General features: G+C 39.8%; 1 long non-coding RNA gene across 1 annotated transcript; it reads left to right on the top strand.

The window, feature by feature from the left end:
* Nucleotides 1–2,887: 2,887 nt before the first annotated feature.
* LOC136397984 (uncharacterized) lies at nt 2,888–7,812 on the top strand. The gene is made up of 3 exons (XR_010749959.1): nt 2,888–3,160; nt 4,670–4,789; nt 7,632–7,812. It is a non-coding gene; the product is annotated as an uncharacterized lncRNA (long non-coding RNA).
* The last annotated feature ends 572 nt before the right edge of the window (nt 7,813–8,384 follow it).

Below are 8,384 nucleotides of genomic sequence, written 5' to 3'. Positions count from 1 at the left end.
ACGTTGGTATTTCCTAAAGAAGTCGGCAAGAAATTTATATTGTTTTTTCAGTGTGTCAATATGATTTTCTTCTCTTTCAGTAATTTGATTATTAAATAACCAGACATCTTATTCATGATTTCTTTTCAAGATTTACCTCTTCATTTTTATTAATTTTGAAATTTTAAACAATTGTTAGAATATTTCTCATCTTTATTGCCTTTGTTTTACTTTTGATTAATTTTTATCTAAATTTTCTCTGTATCTATTTACAAATAAATGTTAGGATAATAAATTATTTTTCATATTTATTTAACTCAGGAGTATACAAACACACATATAATATATATACTATTTTATTGAACTATTTTTCCAAATGGCAGTTAAAATAATGGCATATGCAAAATTCATCAACATTTTGAGTAAATTTAGTGTTAGTCTTCAAAAGGTGTATTTGAGGTTTTAAAATACAAGTACTACTGTTCCTATAAGTCATGAATAATTGTACAATGAGCAATTATCCCCCACCCCAGAGTGGTTAAAGAAACACAACTGTTGGTAAAAAGAAATCCTGATCACGTGTGTCTTTAAAATGCTCCTTCTATAAGAGTAGAAATAAAAACTTAAGACATACCACAAAATGTGAAGTAGTCAACAACTTCTGGTGCTGAGAAGGGATGGATTGTTGGGATGGAAAGGTAAACTCACATTTTATTTTTATGAAGGAATCAACTAGCCATTTGGAGAAAGAGAAGGAAGTCCATCTCATACTGTTTTTGTATTCCTCCCCTTCCTCTGCTTAATAGACACTTGAGAGAAAGCAACTGCCCAAGACTTTTATTATTTATTTATTTTTGCTTTAATCATAAAGTTATTCCCTGGAGGGTTTAGCTAGAGCAGTTGAGTTTGGGTTTGAAAAGAGTATAAATGCAATAAAAGAGAAGAGTTCACTCTTCTCAGTGCTTCTAATTTTCTTCTATAATGAGCTTCCTGCTTAAGCGTGCATGCAGTCGGCTCCCTTTCCTTACGAGACAATAAGAGCAGCGGCAATCTTTCTGAAGCTGAGCCTCCTCGTGGCGCTCAGTTTGCCCTGTTGGGGCAAAATACATGCAATTTGTACCAGCCCAACCCTCGTGTGAGAAACATGTGGCCGAAGATGGAAGGTGTTGTTTTAAAGAAGAATAGATCAGAGAACTTTATTTTCCTTTCTATGAGTAATGTAAAAGACAATCACAAATACCTAATAAACAATTATATACTACAAATAAAAATAAGAGCTCAAAGTGTTTCTTAAAGTCTGGTTTGCTGACCACTTGAATGAAAATTTCCTCCAGTGCTTTTAAAAAATATAAATAGCAGGTCCAATGCTAGAACTATTGAAACAGAAACAGTGAGAGGTAAAACTACATTTAAAAAAATGTAAACATTCATTCTAAGCCAAAAGTTAATGAACTATGACCAGTGGGCCAAAACTGGCCCACTGCTTATTTTTTTTAAAGAAGTTTTATTGGCACACAGCCACACTCAGTGTATGGCTGCTTTTGTGCTCAGATGGCGGAGTTGAGCAGTTGTGGCAGAGACTACAGGGTCTGTAAACCTTCAAGTGTTTACTCTTTAGCCCTTTACCAAAAAAGTAGAAGGGCTGGATGCCTCTCACCCTCAACTGTACATAAAAGTCACTCAGGAGTTATTTCAGAGAGAAGATTCTGATTAGGTAGTTCTGGTGGGACTGCCTGAGATTTGGGGTCTTTCTAATCTCCCAGGTGAAGCTCATGCCACTGGCTGGTAGATCACATTCAGTGGCATGGTCCAGCGTCGTGGTTCTCAGAATATGATAAGTGCACATTATTAGCTCCAACACAGACCTATTGGCTCAAAAATGCTGTGGGTTGAAGCCAGCAATCCATTTTTATCGAGCCTTTCTCAGGATTCCCGGTGGTTGCCAAAGCTGGGGCTCTACTTGCCCAGATCCACTGTATGCAGACTGAAGCTTGACAGACATTATTTTCAAAGAGTACGAAGTCATATGTTTATGTTAACTCTGTTATTATTGATTCTCCTCAACACAGCCTGTTTCTTGATCATAATAATCAACAAGAAAGAAGGCACTGTATGAAATGACCACTTAATACCATATGATTTCGTTCTTATATATTCAGAATATATAAAAATTTCAAATGTATCTTTATTGGTTTATTCCAATTTAATCAATATTTTACTTTGGGTGGGGTGTCTACTATTTGCATGGCTGCTGTAAATTAAGTTCAAGTGCCATACCATTTCTAAAGTGATCAATAGAGGGCGCTAGTGTTATAATTGTAATCCTTACATTTCAGGGAAAATTTTCCTCCTTGGTCAAATCAAAGAAAGAATGACCTCATGACTCATCCTTGAGTAAAATAGTATTGTTTGCATATATTGTCCCTACTCTCTGTGTTACTATATACAGTTCTTTCTAATGCTAAAACAGCTAGATGATATGTTTGAAATGAGTGTAATTTGAAAAGCAATTTCATTTTATTACTTTCAACATTCACAGACCCCCTAATATGACCAAACAATGTTGAAATAACATGAGATCACTAACACAGAGATCCTATTCTCATTAAACATAAGCTTCTGGGGAGAGGTATTTAAATATATCTAACATATTACTAGCATGTAAATATATCAACTAATACAGAACATAGCCCCTTACCAAGATTGAGAGAAACTGAGACCGACAGGTAGATACTTTGGTGTGTCCCCTACAATTGGCCTCTTGGGTGCATGCTATAGGTGGTCACAGGAAGAACTGAGTCATGTGTCACTGAGCTGAATGATGTCCCTTATTGTGTAGTGCTATAAGAAGGGCAGACTATGTTAATCATAAATGTCCATTTTGTCAGCAGGAGAGACATGTTTACAAGACACAGTGGAACATGGTCCCAGGTTGAAGGACTAGCAAACAAGTGGCAAGTGGACTATGTTAGACCCCTGTCTTCATCCCAGCAAGATGTGAAGGGGTTTTGACTGGCTGGGATTCAGAACTCGACTTTGTTCATCTAGTCATACAAACTCATGTCAACAATACACTTAAAGCATTGAAACAGAAGAGACTGTATCAGTGTGCTCTATGGACTGATGTTTTTCTTGGTCAAGGAAACAATTTTCATAGCACATTCTGTACAACGTGGGCCAGGTACGTAGTTCATGGGGACTTCATAAAGGTTTGCTGATGGATGAAGAGATGGGTGGAGAACTGAGTGAATTATTGAATTGACAAAATAAAGAGATAGTCAAGGTCTGATGGGGGCCTTGTCAGTGAGAATAACAGGAAAAAAAGACAGACCATAGAAACATTGCATGGGTATGCTCTCAGGTTTTGATAATTATTTGGATTTAGCAGTATATAAGCCAGTGGATTAAAAAAAATAACTGGGGACTAAGGGATGATAAGGTCTTAAGCATGAATTTAAAAAATTAGAAAGCTAGTTGAGCTTGTGGGAGGAGAAGCTTAGTGTCCAGAGATGAAGTTAACTTCAGACTGTTGGAGGCTCTATGCTATCTAGGAGGAGATGAATGAGACACTGTTGGTATTGCATCTGCAAGGTTTGGAATAGGGGGTTGGATTGAAATAGAGCATAGAGTTATCTTTACAGAGATTTTGGAATAGCTTAGCTTTCTGATCAAAAGGAAATATACCCCATCACAGATTTACTGATCCATTCAATAACATTTATCAAACAGCTACTGAGTTCTAAGCTCCAAGGAGAATGACAAACAACCTTTTTGGAGTGCTTAATTATAAATAGGCTCTGCCTAGTGCTGGGATTGGAACAGCTGACTTATGTGAAATTCAGATCCTAGTGAGGAGAACATAAAATTAAGAAATAAATTGTATACTGTCGGATGGTGATTCGTAAATGGTAAGGCTGGAAAGCAAGGCAAGGAAAATGAGAGGTAGGAGCTTTCCATTTTCAGTAGTGTGGTCAAGGAAGTCCTCGCTGAGAGAATAACATTTGCACAAAGAGCAGATGCAGATAAAGGAGTGAGGGTGTGCAGAAGCCAGTGCTTGGGGCAGAGTGGCAAGCTGCGGCAGGAACGCTGATGCAAAGGTCCTGTGGTGGGCTGTACCCAGAGCTCTGGAGAAATAGCAAGAAGGACAGTTTTTCTAGCAAATAAGCAAGGGAGAGTGTAAGTAGAGAAGTCGTGGAGGTCATAGGGACCAGCTCACACAGGACATGCAGGCTGCTGCTGTGACTTTGGTTTTCACTGAGCATGAAAGCAGAACCTATTTAGAGGGGTTCAGTGAAGGAGAGACATGACCTGACTTGTTCCAGTAGTGTCACTCGAGCTTCTGCTGGGAAAGAAAAGTAATGGGCGGGAAGAGAAGCACCCGGAAAGCCAATCCAGGCCAGCAATGACCGTGGTGTGAGTCAGGTGCATTGCAGTGGGGGTGGAGAGCAGTGGCCGCATTCTGGATCTATTTTGAAAGTTGAGCCAACAGGACTTGTTGACTGGTTGATTGTGGGGTGTAGGGGAAAAAGGGGACTGAAAGGTGACCCAATGTGTTTGCTCTGAGCAATTGGAAGCCTGGTGTTGTCACCAGCTGGGATGGAGAAGACAGAGATGGGATGGAGGAGGGTTCGTGGGAGGAAGCAGGTGACATGGTTTTGTTTGCACCTGTTAACTGGAAGATGCTCATCAGACAGCCAGGTGAAGTCACCAGGAAGCTGTTTGATGTATACGTCTGGAATTCAGGACGGAGCTCTGCACAGGATATAACAGTGTGGGTGTCTGCAGCCTGATGAAATCGCCGAGACAAGAGGTATGGAGAGGGAAAGAAGGAGCCCAAAGGTTTTCACCGTGGAGCACTCCACATTCAGAAGCAGAGGAAACTGTAGGAACTAATAAAGGACAGACTTTAGGGAGCTGATATTCAATGGAGGTACATAATAAGTGTAGGTATGTTTGATCTCATTACAGGGGGGTCCCCAGGGGAGAGGGGTCCACCGAAGGAGTGAAGATCAGGCGAGGTGTGACAGAGAAGGACCCTCTGGAAGTGAGGAGAGGATGTTGCAGACAGAGAGAGACAAGACAAATAAACCTAGCTCCCTGTGACACAGGGCCAAGAACAATGTGTCTTGGGCCACCTTGGCCAGATGTGCACCCTAGCTCTCACATTTGTCAGCTGTGTGACATTGGTCAAATCATTACCTTCTCAGAGCGTCAATTTTCTCACCCACAACATGAGGATAATAATGGTCCACACAACATAGGGTTGTTATAAGGATTAAATGATTTAATAGATATAAACTACTTAGACTACCTATGTGCTCTGTGGAAGTGTTAGTTAAATAAATAAGTACATGGAGATTTGGAGCTCGGTGGAACAATCTGGAAATTGTCATAGTCAGACCACAAGGTGGGTGGGGAAAAGTAATGTGGGTCATAAGATGGGAAGGGCCACCAAGGCCAGGTCCTAGGGCTTTTCATGTCATAGCAAAGAATCTGGACTTTTCCTGAAGGAATTGATTTTAGTTAAAGGGTAACAGAGTCAAGCAATCATTTTCTTTATATCACAGGAGAAAATCAAGCAAGTTTGTTTACTGAGGGGAAAGAGCCTATAAGAAGAGGTTGAGGATGTGGCCAAGTGACGAGCTAATTGAGAAGTGTCCCTGAGATAGTTAGAAGGCAGGCGATAGCACAAGGTGGGGTTAATGGTGGGGAAAGAGGACACCTCTCAACCAAGTATGAAGGAAGGAGAGATGGGGGTGACAGTGACAGGGAAGAGTAAAGCCCTGTGTCAATGTCCCAGTGACCAGAAAACAGAAAGGAGTCATTTGCTAGGGTGAGGGTGATTAGGACAAAAGTACAAGCTACTGAGCAAGAAAAAAAAAAAAAAAGTGGACACAGATAGAATGCTTTCATTCAGGTGATGGATGAAGGAGAACATTTGGAGATAAGGCAATAAACAAGCAATGCTGTGACAAGGACATGAAAGAAGGCAGAGAGTGATCACATTATCCAGGCCTGTCAGGAGGTGGAGGCGACAGAAAAGGGCCATTGGATTTGGCGATTTCCTGGGCGGTCATCAGTGATTTTGGCGAGATGGATTTCTGTTGTGTGGGTACAACAGAAGCTGTTCACTGAAAGAGTAAAGGAGTCAGTGTTTAGGGGACAGACAGAGAAGAAAGCAGATGAGCCCCAAGTCAGATGACGGCTGCAAAATTGCTCCTCACAATGGTTTAAAGGAAGAAGAGCCCTGTAATGTCTGCAGGAGCACCAGAATGACTGCATTCAACACTCATCGGCTGCTTGCATATCATATACAGAATTGTCAGGATATGACCATTTTTTAATGTGCAACTGCAGCAGTTTCATGTGACTCAACCCAATAGTCAAAAATATCACAGGTTAGGCTGAATACCACCAACTAGAAGTCAGATTCTTGGGTCCTCTCTGAAACTCTCAATTAATGCTAAGTCTATACAGAATATCTAAGGCATACACTGACAAGAACTGTGTGTGGTTTGTGAGGCACATGGATGAAAGGTAGTGAAAACTGACAAATTATTCATTTTATTTTCAATGCGTGCTACGAATATGTGCTCTACATAAAGGATACTCATCTTTGCAATACGGTTTAGAAATAAGCAGCTTTCTCTTTGCTACATATTCAAAAATATTCTGAACATAGAAACCTTTCTCTAAATCCCTCAGTCATTCAGCTAAGTATTTCTGAGAGTGAAACAGTTTCATCGTTGAGTGGAAGCAACCTTGGCCGACTTGATTATTTTGGACCTTGCTCCTTGCTTCAGTAGTTTTTTCTAAAATATAATTGCTTCGAGGCCAGCAATGAGGGACATGTAAAATGAAATTAACAAATGGAAAATATCTTTTGTGATCTGATATTAAACAGAACTGATGGAGTGTGACATTAAAAAAAATATGGTATCAGAGGTGCACAGTTCGCATTTTGTTTTAATTATACTAATTTCAGATTTCGGAGCGCCGTAGTTTCATACATGTTTAATCAAATTAAGTCAGTTCTAGTACTTTTAGGTCAAAAGAATTTTGTGGAGGAAGTGTCAGAAACAGGTAAGATTCTTCTGTTTTCCTGGCTGCTGGACTAAAGTAGGTTCTTGAAGTCTCTCTGTTTTACCTGTAAAGCTCAGTGGTTGAAACAGGGTGTAATTTAAATGGAATTCAAGGTTCCTAAGACAAATGACATCATTTCAAGCATATTTTGGGCTCACAAGAGGGGAAGGATCTATATTAATTCCACAACTTCCCATCTCTCATCAGTAGTTTCAGAGAGATGTATTTTTTGAAGTTGTAACAAACAAACCACAAAGAGAGAAACTAATGAAAATATTTTTTAGAGTTAAGCTATTTTTTTCCAAAGGAAAATTTAAAACTTCTTATTATATCCCTGTTATAGGTAAGAAACTAAAACTTTAAGATTTTAACGCTTAGGCTGTGTACCGCTGGTCCCTGCTCAACTGTAACACAGCAGACACTCAATTCCTGTTCTACACGCACCTTTCCAGGAATTATATGCGAAATGACAAATTTTTTTTCCTTGTCCCTTTTTTTGGTAATACTAATGCCCTTTTGCCTGTCTAATGATTGGCCTGCCCTCTTCTCTGCTTTACCTTTTCCTACAGGTATTCAGTGATAAAAGGTCAATTGCAAGTCGTTGAAGAGATCGGAAGTCCTCATCTGGGGGACATGAATTATATACTGTAGCACCGAGTGAGCTGCATGGGTATATCGGTGAGTTCAGCTTGTGAAGAGAGGATCAGGGACCACAGAGAATACCAGCATCAGACATTTGAAGAAAACCAGTTATTTGCTGGGGCTTAAGATGGTGTTTGTGGAACATTCTTATATGGAGTAAAATCCTTGAGAACAAAATAAAACATCTTTTTTTTTTTAATTTTATTTATTCATTTTTAGAGAGGAGAGAGAGGGAGAGAGAGAGACAGAGACAGTGAAGGGGGGAGGAGCTGGAAGCATCAACTCCCATATGTGCCTTGACCAGGCAAGCCCAGGGTTTTGAACCGGCAACCTCAGCATTTGCAGGTCGACGCTTTATCCACTGCGCCACCACAGGTCAGGCCCAAAATAAAACATCTTATGTTGGTTCAGTTTATTTCCTTTGTTAGCAAATCAGGTAATTCTGTTTATAATAAAAGAAAAGATTAAAAGCTATGGTGTGGCCCCCTCAAAATCCACTTCTTCATTGCTGAACTCAACCAGCGCTACCTGCATGCTGGTTAAAATGGACAGAGTTCAAACTTCTCTAAGTTAGAGATACCCTAATTCAAGTAATTTAAGAGGACTTTTATAAGCCAGGATTAATAACAGATATGGTTGCTTATTCTGGAAAAATTTCATTCAGGCAACACTTACAGTGG

Source organism: Saccopteryx leptura, chromosome 3 (genome assembly GCF_036850995.1).
Source record: "Saccopteryx leptura isolate mSacLep1 chromosome 3, mSacLep1_pri_phased_curated, whole genome shotgun sequence".
In the NCBI taxonomy this organism is placed as follows: Eukaryota; Metazoa; Chordata; class Mammalia; order Chiroptera; family Emballonuridae; genus Saccopteryx; species Saccopteryx leptura.
Note: the sequence above shows the minus strand (reverse complement) of the source record. Positions and strands in the feature narration are given on the sequence as shown.